Genomic DNA, 18,417 nt, shown 5'->3' with positions numbered 1-18,417 from the left:
TTACTGTACCAGCGAACAAGGTTAATTTCCCACCACTGTCTGTAAGGAGTTTGCACATACTCCGCATGACCACATGGGTTTCCTCCAGGTGCTCCAACTTCCTCCCATGGTCCAATGACGTACAGTCCATGTAAATTGTCCCGTGATTAGACTAGGGTTAAATCAGAGTTTGCTGGGTGGCATGGCTGGGAGAGCCTATTCTGTTCCGTATCCCAATAAATAAATAAAATAAACTACCTACCCTCTGATTTTCTGCCCTTCTTAAGGCAGTGATTTGAATTGAATATATTGAATAATATTGAGGTGAAATTGGGTCAGAGCAGTATACAGAATGGCCAAACCAAATTTGTCACATATTAAAGAACAGCACAATAATTATCTCCATTGAAATCATTAGACCCGAATATAGACTGGAGTGACTGTTTTAAAGGTGCAGCCATTGCCAATTTAACCTCAGTTGAATTGTACAATAGTATCTATTCCTTGCTTTTATCTTCCTCACTATTTAGTGCTTCCATCTTTAGATCCCTGTGGAGAATGTCGCAGGTACTGGATGTTGAAATGATCCCTCATTCACTTTCCAAAGTTGTCATGGAGCTCTGGCTGATTGATGACTCTGCCTGACATACTCCTGATCAGCAGAGCTCATTGGAAGATTTTCCTCTTGCAGCATGCACTTAGTTTTCAGTACCTGGATCCAGCAAGGGATTTTTTTTTGTTACCCAGTCCTAGAGTGTATGGAACAAAGCTGAAGGTGGGTGGACACACACAGCAGGTGGAGTCATGTGGCAGCTCTATCGAAGTAATAACAATACAGGAAGAAGCCAATTCTCCCAAGTGAGTGAACGCAGGCTTTACAGAGAATGAAATGTTTAATAAATGCAATAAATGAAAGTAAAAAGGAAACCTTGTAATCAAGAAGAATGTAATATAACACAGAAGCAACAGTTGAAGGTAGAAACATAAACAGGAATGAAAGAGCAGAACAGGGACACGCTATAAATAAAGTTGGAAAAAACAAGATGACAGTGAAATGAAACAAAAGCCTAAAATTAATTACTAGAGGGATACTAGCCAGGTGGATGAAGCCAGTTAGAATGAGGTAGGAAACTTGGAGGCAACTGAAATTAGCAGAAGATGTAATCCACTCTTTCCTTGCCCTAAAGTAAAAAGTTATAACTTTAACTGAAATGGCAGCTGAAATTAACTGAATGAAACTATGTACAGCTAGTGCTGTGAACAGCTCAGACAGTTTGGGACTAAGTCAGGATGAAAAGCCCAGCTTGACATTTGATTTCTGGTGCATACAATAAACAAGTTTTATGGTGTATTTTTAATGTACCCTGGCAGCAGGATTCAGTTCACTGACTTCAAAGAACTGACGTCTACAAATTAGAACCATTTAGTGCATAAATGACATATTAAGATAGTTTTGTGCATATTTTGAACATGACAAATTATGAAATGAATTTTCTACGCTTCAATCCTGGGCCCAACAATTTGATGCAATTACAAAAGAGGCACAACAGTGGTTATATTTCATTAGAGGTTTGAGGAGAATTGAAATGTCAGCAAAGACATTCACAAGTTTCTACTGAAGTACAGTGGTGAGCACTCTGACTGGTTGCATGACTGCGAAGTATGGAGGGGCCTCTGCTCAGGATCAGAAAAAGCTTGTAACCTCACCCAGCTCCATCATAGGCACTGACCTCCTCAGCATTCTCGACACCTTCAAAAGGCAGTACCTCAAAAATACCTCAATAAAGTCTCCATCACACAGGACATGCCCTCTTCTCATTGCTGCCATCAGGGAGGAGGTTCAGGAGCCTGAGGACACACAGTCAATATTTCAGGAACAGCTTCTTCCCCTCTGCCATCAGATTTCTGAATAGACAATGAACCCATTGAACATGACCTCAGTATTTTTTCTCTCTTCTTGCACTACTTATTGAATCTATTTTTATATATACTTTTTATTGTATTGCAATGTACGTTACCATAAAACAACAAATTTCACGACATATGCCAGTGATATTGAATCAGATACTGGTTCTGAATTTTAGACGGGCGATGAAACACTAAGGGTCTAAGCATGGTAAATATGGTGCAACTCTTGTAGGCTGGGAGCAATGGATGTTCTCTTTCCGAACTGCAAGATAAACCTGGGTGAAGGTAGGATTCCTTTCAGTGAAAGTTCAAGGGAAAGGCCTGTAGAAGTGTTGGAATTTTAAGAAAAATTGTCATTTACAGTCAATTTTCTGAATAGATGGCCACCAATCATATGAGAAGCAGAATGGCCAGAAGTTGTAGTACATATTGATATCAATGACATGGAGGAGGTCCTGAAAACAGAATACAGGGAGTTTGGAAGAAAGCTGAGAAGCAGGACCTCAAGGGTAGTAATCTCAAGATTGCTCCCCATGCTACGTGACTGTGAGGATAAGAATAGAATGAGGTGGCAGATAAATGCATGGCTGAAGAATAGGAGCAGGGGGCAGGAATTCAGATTTCTGCATAATTGAGACCTCTTCTGGGGCAGGTCCAACCTGTACAAAAGGTATGGGTTGTACATGGATCTGAGGGGGACAAATATTCTTGTGAACAAGTTTACCAGAGCTGTTGGAAGTGGTTTAAACTAATATGATGGGGATGGGAACTAGAATGATTAGAGCTGAGGATGACCCAGCAGGTTTACAAGTTGATGATGGGTGTAACATGAATATAAGGAAGGACAAGCAAGTGACTGGGTACAAATACAGACAGAGCAAAGAGTTAAATTGTACCACAGAGGCAAAACTCAAAAGGGCAAAGAATGCAGGATTGAAGGTGCACGTGGCATTCAGAATGAGGTGGATGAAATTGTGGTGCAGTTAGAGATTGGTCAGTGTGATATTGTGGACATCACTGAGTCGTGGTTGAAAGAAGGCCGTATTTGGAAGCTTAACATCAAAGGATATACTTTGTATCGAAAGGACAGGCAGGAAGGTATAGGCGGTGGTGTGACTCTGTTGGTAAAAGATGGAATTACATCTTTGGAAAGAAGTGATATAGGGTCAGAGGATGTTGAATCTTTGTGGGTGGAGTTAAGAAAGTGCAAGGGTAAAAAAAAACATTACGGGAATCATATATAGGCCTCCAATTAATAGCCAAGGTGTGGGGTTGAAATTGCAAAGGGAACTGAAAAAGGCATGTAATAAGTGTATTATCACAATTGTATTGGGGGACTTCAATATGCAAGGGAATTAGGAAAATCAGGTTGGTGTCGGATCACAGGAGATGGAATTTGTTGAATGCCTATGAGAGTTTTAGAGCAGCGCATTTGAGCCTGCTTGAGGAAAGGCTATTTTAGACTAACTGTTGTGTAGTAACCCAGATCCTATTAGGGAGCTTAATGTAAAGGGATCCTTAGGAGGCAGTGATCATAATATGAGCTTAACTTATGCAGCAATTTGAGAAGGAGAAGCATGTCAGATGTATCAGTATCACAATGGAATAAAGGGAATTTCAAAGGCATGAGGGAGGACCTTGCCCAGGTAGATTGGAAGGGGATATTGGTGGGGATGACAGCAGAGCAGAGATGGCTGAAGTTTCTGGAAATAGTTCACAAACGCAAGATAGGTAAGTCCCACAGAAGTAGTTCTCAAATGGCAGGGCTAGGCAACTGTGGCTGACAAGAGAAGTTAAGGACTGCATAAAAGCCACAGAAAAGGGCATATAAGGTAGCAGAAGTTGCATAATTGGGAAGATTTTAAAATCCTAAAAAAGGCAACTAGAACAGCAATAAGAAGAGAAAAGATGAAATATGAGTGCAAACTAGCCAATAATATAAAGCAGGAGACTATAAGCTTTTTCAGTTAAATGAAGAGTAAAAGGGAGGCGAGAGTTGATATTGGACCACCGGAAAAAAGTGCTGGTGAGGTAGTAATGGGGGGCAGAGAAATGACGGATGAACTCAATGAGTACTTTGCATCAGTCTTCACTGTGGAAAACACTAGCAGTGTGCTAGAGGTCTGTGAGTGTCTGGGAGCAGAAGTGAGTGCCATTGCTATTAGAAAGGAAAAAGTGCAAGGCAAACTCAAAGGTCTTAATGTGGATAGGTCACCTGAACCAGATGAACTTCATCTCCAAGTCCTGAGAATTTTTTCTGAGGAGATAACAGATGCATTGGGCATAATCTTTCAAGAATCATTTGAGTCTGGCATGGTCCCGGAGGACTAGAGGATTGCAAATGTCATTCCACTCTTTAAGAAGGGAGGAAGACAAAAGAAAGAAAATCATAGGCCAGTTAGCCTCACCTCAGTGGTTGTGAAAGTGTTGGAGTGTATTATTAAGGGTACTTGGAGACTTATAATAAAACAAGTCAAAGTCAGCATGGTTTCTGTGAAGGGAAATCTTGCCTGACAAATCTGGTAGAGTTCTGTGAGAAAGTAATAAGCAGGGTGGACAAAGGGGAGGCAGTGGATGTCATTTACTTGGATTTTCAGAAGGTATTTGATAAGGTGCCACACATGAGGCTGCTTAACAAGATAAAATCCTATGGCATTACAAGAAAGATACTGGCTTGGATAACAGAATGGCTGACAGGCAGGAGGCAGTGAGTGGGAATAAAAGGGACTTTATCTGGTTGGCTGCTGGTGACTAGTGGTGTCTCTTGGGGGTCAGTATTGGGACTGCTACTTTTCACATTGTCAATTATTTGGACAATGGAATCGATGGCTTTGTGGCAAAGTTTGCGGATGATATGAAGATAGGTGGAGGGGTAGGTAGTGCTGGGGAAGCAATGTGATTGCAACAGGACTTAGACAAATTGGAAGAATGGGCAAAAAAGTGGCAGATGGAATATAATGTTGGGAAATGTATGATAATGCATTTTGGTAAAAGTAACTATCGTGCAGATTTATCTAAATAGGGAGAAGGTTCAAACATCAGAGGTGCAGAGGGACTTGGAATCCTCATGCAAGACTCCCGGAAGGTTAATTTACAGGTTGAGTCTGTGGTAAAGAAAGCAAATGAAATGTTGGCATTTATTTCAAGGGGAATAGAATATAAAAACAAGGAGATAACGTTGAGACTTTATAAGACAGTAGTCAGGCCACACTTGGAGTATTATCAACAATTTTGGGCCCCGTATCTCAGAAAGGATATACTGTCATTAGAGAGAGTACAGAGGAGGTTCACAATGATGATTCTGGGAATGAAGGGGTTAACATATGAGGAGCATTTGGCAGCTTTGGGCTTGTACTCACAGGAATTTAGAAAAATGTAGGGAGACTTCATTGGAACATACTAAATGTTGAAAGAACTAGATAAGGTAGATGTGGAGAGGATGTTTCCTGTGATGGGAGTATCCAGAACTAAAGGGCACAGCCTCAAAGTTAAGGGGCGATCTTTTAGAACAGAGGTGAGGAGGAAATTTTTTTAACCAGAATGTGGTGAATCTGTGGAATACTCTGCCGCAGACGGCAGTGGAGGGCAAAAGTTTTAAGGCAAAAGTTGATAGTTTCCTGATCAGTCAGGTCATCAAAGGATATGGCAAGAAGGCAGATGTATGGGGTTGAGTTGGATCTGGTATCAGTCATGGGCTGAATGGCCCAATTCTGCTCCTATGTCTTAAGGTCTTATAATGACAGCCAATGCATGCAAAAAGATAATTTAAGCATTTTCACAGAAAATTATATAACCATTTTAAAGTGGTTATCTGACAGTGATGAATGGTGTGTGGAAAACAAATGTTATTTTTCAGCTTGTTAATATTTATAACTACTTAAAGTGGATCTTTTAGTAATTATACAGCACACAGGCATATCTGGGAAAGTAAGAATATTTTTGAAAATGTTGTTCAGCAGCAATACTTAAACTAAGAATTCATATTTTTCCAATGTGAATAGGTTCCAGATCAAAAAAATGCTCCAGAGAATAAAATATATAAATATAATGCATATTTTTTGCATTACTGTAATTCTTATTATTATATTGCAGAATTTAAACAAGTAATAATGATAGAGCATATGTCAATTAAAACATAATAAAATGGATGGAATCTCTGCCACTTAATGTAATTAATAGTAACAACTTAACACTATTTAGTAGCATATATTATACAACATACATTTTAACAATAAGCAATATAGTTCCTCAATTTATTTTATTATGGGGCACAAAGAAATTACAAAGCAAATACACTGATACTTTGCTTCTGATTTTACAGAAGGGGACATACATAACTTCCTAGAAGAGCTGATTCTAATGAAAAGAAGGAGTTAAATTGACACTAGTGGAAAATAAAGGGTTGGAGAAATTTTTCATACCTTCAAATCCCTAGGACCCAAAAATCTGTATCTCAGCATGTTAAAAGAGGGAGCCAAGAAAATGTATACATTGAACATCATCTTCCAGAGATCTATAGATTTCACCAACAAGAAAAAAACCTGCAGAAGCTGAAAATCAAAGCAACACACACAAAATACTGGATGAAATCAACAGGTCAGGCAGCACCTATGGAAAATAGTAAGCAGTCAACGTTTCAGACCAAGACTCTTCATCAGGACTGTAGATTTCTATAGCTTTGCGTAGATTTCACCACACTATCGGAAAAGGAGGTGGAGGTGAGCAAGAAATAAAATAAGAAACTTTGGATAGGTTAGTGTGGTATCAGGTGCATGAAAATTCTCGACTCCATTGAAAAGGAAGTGATAACATTAATAGAATTAAGTATTAATTCCGTAAGCGATTGGCAAAAACAAATTAAAGTAGGGCAGGGCGAGCAAACCGGCTATCACTGGAGTGGGGATTTTGAGGGTTTAGCTCTTCGAGGACCCAGTGAGATGAGGCTTCAGTGAGAAAGCTGTAAGTAGAATTTTTTCCCCACTGGTGTTTTTCCTTCTCTACGTTTGCTCAGTTAGAACAACAGGGATGCCAGACAGGGATAGTGAAACGTGGGAAGGCAGTGCCTCTGACGACTTCACCTATGAGAAGAACATCCAGTTGTAGGCTCCATGTTAAGGAGTTGGAGCTGGAATTGGAGAAACTCCAGATCATTTGGGAGGCTGAGGGGGTAGATAGGACACATGGAGAGGTAATTACACCCGAGGTACAGGGATACAGGAAGCTGGATGACGCAGAAAGAGGAAGGTGGTTAAGGGCCAGTGCAGAGTACCCCCATGGCTATCCCCCTCAACAACAGGTATACCACTTTAGATACTAATGGCGGGGGGATGACCTAGCAAAGGACAGTCACGGCGGTCAGGTCTCTGGCTCTGTGACTCAGAGGGGAAGGAGGGAGAAGAGATGAGCTGTGGTGATAAGCCATGATTTAGTTGGGGAACAGAAAAGAGGTTCTGTGGACAAGAACAACATTCCCAGATGGTACATAGCCTCCTGGGTGCCAGGGTCTGGGACATCTCGGATCGAGTCCTCAGCATGTAGGTACAAATGACATAGGAAGAGTGACAATGTTCTGCAAAGTGAGTTCAGGGAGTTAGGTGTTAAGTTAAAGGATAGGTCCTCCAGGGTTGTGATCTCAGGGTTGCTACCCAAGCCATGTGGCAGCGAGGCCAGAAGTAGAAAGATTATACAGTTTAATATGTGGCTAAGGAATTGGTGTAGGAGAGAGGGCTTCAGATTTTTGGATCATTGGGCTCTCCTCCAGGGAAAGTGAGATGTACAGAAGGAACAGTTTGCACCTGAACTGGAAAAAGACTAATATCCTAGTGGGAAGGTTTGCTAGTGCTGCACAGCGGGGTTTAAACCAGAGTTGCAGGAGGATGCAAACAACAGTTACAGAACAGATAGTGGAGAGGTTGTGGAGACAGAACTTGTTAAGATCACAGACAAATTCGGGAATCAAAAGGTTGAGCATAATGTGACTAATGTCCTGAGGTGCATATACTTCAATGCAAGAAGTATCGTAGGAAAGGCAGATGAGCTCAGAGCATAGATCAACACCTGGAATTAAGATATTGCAGCCATTAGTGATACTCAGGTGCACGAGGGGCAGGACTGGCAGCTCCATGGTCCGGGGTTCCGTGGTTTTATATGCATCTAGTTTAAGATGGTGCTATTGAAGGCATGACTAGTAGTTCCAAGGCAAGGAAATTCTACTAAAAACATTATGAATAATAAATATTAGTAACACTTTTTTTGAAGTAAATTGTGAAACTCACTGCAAGAGGCAAGTGACGGCAAAGTGAATTCGAGAGATGAGCCATGCTGGCACCCTGCAAAGTCGACGCAGATGGAGTTGGCGATTCAGAGAGGAGAAGTCGAGGTAGAGGAATTTCACTGCCTATTCAACTAACCCAGATGCAAGGTTGGATTGCTGTAAGCGTCAAACTGATTTGGAGAGGTCATGAACAGCTTCTTTGACAGTGAAGTCTAGGCCCAAAGTGTATCAGAGGGTGGCATATTCTAGGCTCAGACTGATTCGCTGCGGCAGAGCCCATGTCCTACTGCAAGGTATGATCCACTGTTTAGACCATTTAAATACCAGCCAAGATATATGTGAAAGGCAGGGTGTTGGACCAGTTTCACTCACTTTCCCATAATGTTCACTCCTCTTTCCATGACTCTGAGGCCATAAGACTCCTCCTGGCTTCTGTACTTAGAAGCTTTGCGGCAATTTGTCCCGCTAATATGTTGAACTGATACCGAGGCTTTGGGCCTACTCCAGGCTGCTCTGGGGATTTGGATCTAAGAACTCCGTTTGGTTTGGAATGCAACTCGCTTCTAACGTTTGCATGATTTATGTTTTTTTGTTCTCTTTCTCTGCTGGTCTTTATTTTTTCGGTTTCTTGTTTTGTAGCTGCCTATAGCAGGCAAATCTCAAGGTTGTATAATTTATCCATTCTTTGATAATAGATGTACTTTGAATCTGAATCTTTGAAAGAACAGGAAGGATTAAAGGAGAACGTGTAGTGTTGCTAGAAAGATTGCAGACTGTTGCAAGAAACATAAGGTTGTTATAGTAGGTGATTTTAACCTTCCACATATTGACTGGGATATGTGTATATATATACAACATATCCATGCTGTAGAAGGACTAGAAGGGATAGAGTTTTTTACATATGCTCAAGAAAGTTTTCTTAATCAGTACATAGAATCCCAAAGAGAGTGTGTGCAATACTTGATCTGCTATTAGGGAATGAGACAAGGCTGGTGACAGAAGTTTGCATCACAATGCTATTAGTTTCAAAGACAGTATGAAAAATAATAGGACTGGTCTGCAAGCTGACATTCTAAATTGGAGAAAGGTGAATTTTGATGATATCAGAAAGTGTGGATGGGAAAGTTGTACTTGGTAAGTGGGACATCTTCAAAAGTGAGATTTTGAGAGTACAAAGCTGGTATGTGCCTGTCAGAATAACAGATAAAAATAATAGGTCTAGGAGCCTTGTTTTTCAAGGTATACTGAGGCCCTGGTTAAGAGAAAAATGGAGGTGCATATCAGGAATAGGCAAGCAGAAACAAATGAGGTGCTTATGGAGTGTAAGAAATGCAAGAGAACACTTAAGAAAAAAATCAGGAGGCCCAAGAGACATGGAGAAGATCTTTTTTTTTGGTGTCTGTATTTACTCAGGAGATCGACACGGAGTCAATAGAAGTGAGGCATATCGGCATCAAATTCATGGACTCTATACAGTTTACAGGGGAGGAGGTGTTTGCTATCTTGAGACAAATTAGGAGGCATAAATCTCCAGGACCTGACAAGGTGTTCCCATAGACCCTGCATGAGGTAAATACAGAAATTGCTGGGGCATCAGCAGATATTTTTAAATCATCCTTAGCAACAGGTGAAGTACCAGAGAATTGGAGGATAGGCAATATTGCTGTGCTGTTTAAGAAAGGCTCTAAACATAAACAAGGAAATTATAGGTTGGTGAGCCTGACATCAGTGGTGGGAAAATTATTGGAAGGTATTCTAAAACAATGAATATTTGGATATATATGAACTGATTAGGGATAATCAGCATGGCTTTGTGTTTTGTAGATCGTGTCTAAGCAATCTTACAGCTTTAGAAAAAGAAGAGGTGATTAGCTAGAATGTTTGACAGAATGATTTGGATGAAAAAGAATAAATAGTCTGCAATTACATTTCTCATAGTAACCAGCATCCTTAGTTTTTCCTTATTTTGCATCCACTACTCTGAATCCGGTCATTGCTGTTTCAAGCTACCAATGATACTTTTCTCAGTGATACTGAGCCAGCAGTGATTTATAGTGCGGGTAGAATAGCACAAGGTTAGAAATGGCCATAACCAATTTAGCAGTACGTAAATAAAGGTCTGTACTAGGGATTGCTGATTATTGAAACATTTTTGACATTAAATGGTTGCACAGGCTCTGATTAACTAGATTGGAACTTCAAATTTGTTGCCTGATTGGTGGTTGTTGAGTTAACTGGCAGACTGAATCTTTTACACATTCAGCCTGGCTGGAATCCCGCTCAGTGGATTGAAAGTCCGTAGCAAAGATAACATCTGAGAGGTTTTACAAAATTACAGCACTTGTAGTTCTAGTTTTCTCATCCTTGATGTCAGTGTACACTACTCAGCCTTTGATATATGAAATTAATTGGACAAACACACTGCTTTGTGATGTCAAATAATGTTTGCTTTTGCAATTACCATATGCAAGGTTCACTCTGTGCAGTCTCACTTAAGACATACTAACGTATATGTAATTTGATAATAAAATTTACTTTGAACAAATGAATCAGGCCCACGGAGCTTGTGCAAGAGGACTTTGTCCATAATTACTAGGGGGTAACCTTGTTCAATCTGTTACAATCCTTATTCTACATTTCCCTATTAGCTGATCATTTGTTATAGATTTTGTTGCCCCAGCCTATAATAATTTGGTCTTTGTCGCTATTTTGGGATGCTGCAGGGAATCAAAATAGATGCATGTGACGGCTTGTTGGTGATAAACAAACTAAGAATCTGTTTTCTTCCCCCGTGCACTCTCTTTCCCATAGACTGTATTCACTAGGTTTCAAAAAGTACAGCAGCAGGCTACACATCTACTCTTCGAGATATGTTTATAGTTCAATAAAAGGGCAGTTCTCATGCTGGGCATGAAAAGCAGTTACAGCAAGAGGTCAATAGGCAGGATCACTGATATAGCTCTACTTTAGGAAGCAGGCCACCTCCGAGATTAGGTCGTCCAGTGCTTCAACTTCATCTAACAATATGGAAAAAAGCTTGAGAACATCATAAATTCAATAGCAGAGACAGGAGTTATATTGCATGCTGTGGGAATCCTTTTCTGTAACAGGAACTGGATCTGTCCTCATGCAGAACTTTTAAAGTACTCTTTATATTTGGTGATAATTTTTGTTAAGAATGTCTATGAGGCATAGCTATCATTACGACAATCAACGTTATCTGTTCATTGCTCCATTGTATTGCTCAAATATGAACGTCACCAAAGCAATTGCACTTAACGTTAGAAGCACATTAACACTGGCCAGATCTTGGGTCCACTTTCCCTCGATATGAAGCAAGTTTTCAGTGTTTCCTAGCAACCTCAGATCTCATGCTTGTTTCATTCTACTATGCCTACTGCTGTCTCAAGGCACAATCATTCCTTATGCACCTACCTTAAGATCACAGTATCAATCTCTACCCCTGGCCCTCAATACCTCAACCACAGAACAGATCCTGATTTACTTATAGCCACCAGTCATCCCACAAACTCAAGCCCAGTCTTAGTTCAGACTCCTGGTCCTGAAAATGAACAATACTTTTCAAAGTTTAAAGTGAATTTTATTATGGAAGTAGAGGGCTGCCATGCCTTCTTCACCGTTGCACTTATGTTCTGGGTCCAGAACAGCTCCTCTGAGATAGTAACACCGAGGAGTTGAAAGTTGCTAACCCTCTCCACTTCTGATCCTCTGAATAGAACTAGTTCATGAACCTCTGGTCTCCCTCACCTGAAGTCTATAATCAGTTCCTTGACCTTGCTGATATTGGGTTGTTGTTATGACACCACTCACCCAAATTTTCAATCTCCCTGCTGTATGATGATTCATCACCACCTTTCATACAGCCTACAACATGGTGTCATCAGCAAACTTAAATATGGCATTGGAGCTGTGCTTAGCCATACAGTCATAGTGTAAAGCAAGTAGAGCAGGGGGCTAAGCACATAACCTTCTGGTGCGCCTGTGTTGATGGAGATTATGGAGGAGATTTTGTTGCCAATCCGAACTGAATGGAGTCTATAAGTAAGGAAATCCAGGATCCAATTGCACAAACAGGTATTGAGACCAAGGTCTTGGAACTTATTAATTAGTTTTGAGGGGATGATGGTGTTGTATGCAGAGCTGTAGTTGATAAAGAGCATCCTGATGTATGTGTCTTTGCTGTCCAGATGTTCTAGGATTAAGTAAAGGTCCATGAAATGGCATCTGCTGTGGATCTGTTGTTCTGGTAGCGATTGGAAAGGGTCTAAGTCACCTCTCTGGCATGAGCTGATACGTTTCAACACCAGCCTCTCAAAACATTTCATCACTGTGGATATAAGTGCAACTAGACAATAGTCATTCAGGTAAGTCACCACACTGCTCTTGGGCAGCAGTATAATTGAAGCCTGCTTGAAGCAGGTGGGTACCACACACTGTCAAAGCCAGAGGTTGAAGATCTCAGTGAACACTCCAGCCAGCTGGTCAGTACAGGTCTTCAGTACGTGGCCAGATATCCTGTCTGATCCAGATACTTGCCATGGATTTAATAGTTCAATAGTTCCACTTAATATCAGAGAATGTATACAATATACACCTGAAATTCTTGTTCTTTGCAGACATCCACGAAAACAGAAAAGTGCCCCAAAGAATGAGTGACAGTATAAAGGGTTTGAACCCCAATTCCCCCTTACTCTCCCCTCCCATGGACAAGCAACAGCAAGGTGTCAACCTTCCCCCTCCCCACTTACTTCAGCAGAAAAACATCAGCACCCTCCACCCACCAAGCAAGCAATGGCAAGTCCCCAAGGAAGACCATGATCTGCAGTAGAATAAAAACTAATCATTTACCCGACAATTCGACATACCACAGGCTCTCTCTCTCTCTCCCTAATAAAGGGGCAGAGAGGTGTCACTCAGCAAGAGGGGAGACATAGAACAAAACAATTCGCTGATTTATGGTGTTAAAGTCTATGGCAACACCTTTTTCCAAGTTCTCCGACTTGAGAATTGGCAAAAAACTCTCCTCCATCAACAAGAGAAGGAGGGAGAGTGTGATCTAAGTACAGAGCCGCTGACAACTAGTCTGGTGTTACCAATATCCTGCTTTCTCCTCTGACACTTCAGCTGGTGGCAATTGGCTCATTATCCGGGATGCAAAGCTTCGGAACCCTGAGAGCCTGCTCGTCTTCCAGGCCACGTCATTGGGATCTCGAAAATTGGCCAGTCAGTGAGCCCCAGGAGTGGATTGCATCATCGCAAAGTACTGGATTTTGAGTGTAGCTCTAGGTCAGGGTCTACGACAGAACCTCATCCACGTTGAAAAGGAGAAAGACATTAAAGTTAGAAATAAGCTGTTTCCGCAGATGAGCTCAAAGAAGTTGCTGTCTAGCACCATCTTAGCTCCGTCCACAGAGTGCCAACTTACCTTCATCCACCTGAAAGCAGCTCACACATCAGCTTTGAACACAGTGACCATAGGATCTCAGCTCCTTCTGAGACCTTGTGTCGAGGGTACAGCTGACATTCACATGAGTGAGTCTACAATGGAATCACCATGATGCCATTGTGCACTACCCAGCTCATGAGCTTTTTCAAGTGCACTCATTTTTTGTTTTGTAATTTCTTTCCTAAAGGAATAAATTATAAGTGTAGGCTACGGATCTTCTCTGCAGTGTCAGGGAAAGGTTTCACTACATTGAAACCCATTGCTGCGATGATGTTCATGGCCATAAAGAAGAAACTCAACACCTATAGTGCCTTTCTCTTCCCAGTTAGAGTCATGCAGCACAGGAACAGGCCCTTCAGCCCAACAAGTTTGTGCAAACCATAAACCGCCCATTTACATCAAACCTACTCTATAAACATTTTATAAAATAAAGCTTATATGTCACATGTGCATTGAAACATATAGTAAAATGCATCCCTTGCATCAATGACCAACACACTTCCAGAAAGTGCTGTGGTGTCACCATGTTTCTGGCACCAACATTGCTTTTTAATATTTTCTTCACATTCCCACTTCCCCCAGAAACTAGCCCTCACATACATACTAGGGATAATTTATTGTGGCCAGTTGAGCTACAAGCTTACAGATCTTTGACACATGGAAGGAAACTGGAATACCTGGAAGAAACCCACACACCTCACAGAGGGAATATGCAAATTCTGGAGCTCAGGACTGAACCCAGACTGCTGAAGCATCGAGGCAGCAGCTCTTCAGCAGTGCCACAGCGCCAAGAAGAATCTTAGATCTTGAGCTTGCTGGCAGAGGAAATTCAGTGACTGAATTAGCTTGGATACTACCAGTATCAGTACAGAGAAAATGAAGTACCAAAGGCAGATGCTACAAAAGAGTAATGTAGTCCTCAAATATAGGTCCTTAGATATTGACAACTTCCTCTATTGTGATGCTGGATCTGTAAATATTGCCTGTACATGAAATAGCAAATATAAATGGTGATATATCCCTGGGAAGTGTCAAAAGTAAGTTTCTTTTAATGCATGCCTGAGGGAAACACAGCTCCACATGCACTGTAGTTCAGTCAGATATTGATGATATTATCCAGACTGAATGCAAACTGTTCACCTTACAAGCAATGCTATTCCAGGCTATGCGTAATACTCTATCTTGCTACAAAACACCATCCACTCCTCAGTCCCATCTCTGGTCTTTCCTCCTGAATCCTCTTCCTCTCAAAGATCATACTATCTTCTACTTCTAGTCTCCAAATCCAACTCAGTGCTGCTTTATTAATTTTTTTTCTTCTTTTATTGTCGGGACAGAACAAATTGTTAGCCTCCTCCTGTACCACAAAGGTTATATAATCTGGTAATTGGATGATATTTTCCTATCACCCTTTCAAGCGGAGATCCACATATATATCCATGGATAAAACCACAACTGCACTTTAGACTTCTTATGGAATTGTCCAAAGTGCTTACTGTAACATCTATTGCTGTCACAACAGGAGCCACGTGTCCAATCTTGTTGCTCTTCTTACAATCCCAGTTATCCCATCCATCTCTGTTCCAGCAGAAGTTGCCATTAAGTCATCAGTCCCTGCTTTCTTTTGTAGTCTTGGCCAGGCTGTTTATTCATTCCTCAGCAAGGTTATTGTTGTGAAAGATTGCATTGCTCAATGTGAAGTATTATCTCCTACTCTTATTATTTGGCTACACAGTTCTCTCTGGCCTTAAGAATCCTCTACAGTAACAAGGATAACTATGGTCACTCCCTTCTCAAAGGAAGTAGAGCACTTAGCTGCTTTCTAATCTTACTATTCTATTCAGTTGTTGACTATTTCCCAGTTCTCTGCTTCTTAAAACTTCTTATCTGTAACATCTCCCAACTGTTAAAATCATTGACCAGAGAGTTTAATTCTCATTTCTGTCTCCACAGATGTTGCCTGATCTGCTGAGTATTTCCAGCTTTTTCTGTTTCTATTTCAGCTTTTTCATGGTTAAGGGGAACATGAGGGGGAGCTTCTTTGCGCAGAGGTTGGTGAGAGTGTGGAAATGAGCTGCCAGTGCAGGTGGTGGATGCAGGTTAGGTTTCAACATTTAAGAGATGTTTGAATAGGTACATGGATGGGAGAGATATGGTCCAGATGCAGGTCGATGGGACCAGACAGATTAATGGTTTGGCATGGACTAAATGGGCTGAAGAGCCTGTTTCTGTGCTGTAGTGCTCTACAACTCTATGACTCTTTAAAACATTCAAATTACTTTCCTTTTGAAACAATTTTTTGCATCTACCCAGGATTGCGCTATCTCAGTCCATTGTCCTCTGACATTTGAGACACGTTGATCCAAAGTAATAAATGCCAGACTGGATGCTACATACATGAAAGTTGTTGATACAAATATATTGAAAGCATCTTCTTCTCCCAGTCATACCTCTGTGGCTCAGTAGATCTATGAACAATTCAAAATTGCTTTCTATTCAAATTGTCAATGTATTGAACCCGAAAACTATTATAGACTGGACCTCAGGGTTCCTGGATGCAACAGGTTTGATTCCTTGACATATATTTAGAGAGAGCAACTTAAGGGGTACCAGGGATTCTAATCCATCAATCTACAGATGTCTCATTAGAACCATACACAGTGGAGCAGGAGATATCATTCAGCCCTCTGGGTCTGTGCCACCAGTCAACACATTCATAACTGACACTGAATTCAGTATCCTGTTCCTGCCTTTCTCCATTCCTCTCAATCCATTATAAACCCTCCTTTACCTAATAAATGAAAGTTTGAGGTCACCTGCTGCTGTAGTCCATCCACTTCAAGGCTGTCATGTGCATTCAAAGATGCTCTTCTGTACAACACTGTTGTAACATATGGGTGTTTCAGTTACCGTTGCCTTTCTGTCATCCCGAACTATTCTGGGCATTCTCCTCTGATCTCTCTCATTAACAAGGCTTTTTCATCCACAGAACTGCCACTCACTGGATGTGATTTACATCTCATCTTTCTTTGTAAATTGTTGTGCGTGAAAATCCTAGGAAATCAATTTCTGAGATATTCAAATCATCCCTTCTAGCACCAACAAACATTACATGGTCCAAGTCACTTAGATCACAATTCTTCCCCATTCTGAAGTTTGATTTGATCAACAAATGAACCTTTTGAAAAGACTACATGCATTTTTTAATTCATTGAGTTGCTGCCATGCGATTGGCAGATTAGATATTTGCATTAACGAGTGGATGTTCAGGTGTACCTAATAAAGTGACCATTGATTGAATACATATCTACCATATTCTTGAGAATAATTAATGACCTTGACTGCACTGCCTTCTGTGACAGAAAATTCCATCCGCTCACCATCATGGTTGTAAATGGTATGCTTGTAACTGAGTCTGTAAGCCTGATATTGGACTCCTAAACCATTGGGAATATCCTCCCTGTATTTAGTTTGTCTGGTAGAATTATGTGAGTTTCTGCGAGATCTCCTCTCATTCAAAGGTCAAAGTAAATTTATTATCGAAGTACTGTATGTATATGTTACCATATACTATCTTAATATTCTTCTAAGCTATTGACTCTCTATATGGTGGGTCTACATCCCAGGAACCAGCCCTATAAACCGTGGTGCACTCATTCCATGGCAAGAATTCTCTGCCTCAGGTTTGGAGATTAAATCTGCACAATAAATTTCAGATAGGGTTTCAATAAGGCCCTGCAGAGCTGCAGCAAGACATCCTTCCTCATGTATTGAACTCCTCCTACAAGAAAGAACAATATACCATTTGCTTTCCAAACCGTTTGCTACTCGGAACGTATGCTTTCTATGTATATTGCAGAATGATATGCATTGAAGCTTCCCTTTCCATTCTATCACAATTCACATAATACTGTAGGTCTGATACTTAATGAGACCTACAAGAAACCAAAACAATATTAAAAAGAGTTCTTCCATTATCTGGAAGAAAATGGCATTGGATAGTATGGTAAGAGAACAAACCACGGCACTTTAACTGTTTTAAACAAAATAAGTTTACCATATTGGGAGCAACTGCTTAACAACATTAGAACAATAGTGTACATGTCCCTAATGCTAATGTACCTTCAAATCATGATTTTTTTTTGTTGAGAGTGTTATGTTTTGTAACTCCAGAAAATAATCAAAAGAAAAACCCAGGAGCATTTGTCTACTTAGGTTTAATTTTCTTTTTCTTTAGTGAGGCACTCACATATGACGTGTAGGTATAATGACATATACCATTCACATAATTCTTACATATAACCCATAATGACTTACGTAAACAAATAGTGCTTAATCAAACAGATGTATCAGTATTACAGTGAAGTAAAAGGAATTACAGAGGCATGAGAGCACAGCTGGCCAGAATTGATTGGAAAAGAACACTGGCAGGGATGACAGCAGAGAGGCAATGACTGGGATTTCTGGAAGCAATTAGGAAGGCACAGGATATATACAACCCAAAGAGGAAAAAGTATTCTAAAGGAAAGATGATACAACCATGGCCAACAAAAGTCAAAGCCAACATAAAAGCCAAAGAGAGGGAATATAATACAGCAAAAATTAGTGGAAAATTAGAAGATTGTGAAGCTTTTAGGAACCAACAAAAAGCAACTAAAAAGACATGAAGAAGGTAAAGAGGGACTATCAAAGTAAGCTAGCTGGTAGTATTAAAGAGGATATCAAAAGTTTCTTCACATATATAAAGAGTTAAAGAGGGGTGAGAGTGGATATTGGGCTGCTGGAAAAT

Source organism: Hemitrygon akajei, chromosome 1 (genome assembly GCF_048418815.1).
Source record: "Hemitrygon akajei chromosome 1, sHemAka1.3, whole genome shotgun sequence".
Classification (NCBI taxonomy): Eukaryota; Metazoa; Chordata; class Chondrichthyes; order Myliobatiformes; family Dasyatidae; genus Hemitrygon; species Hemitrygon akajei.
This window is presented reverse-complemented; position numbering follows the sequence as displayed.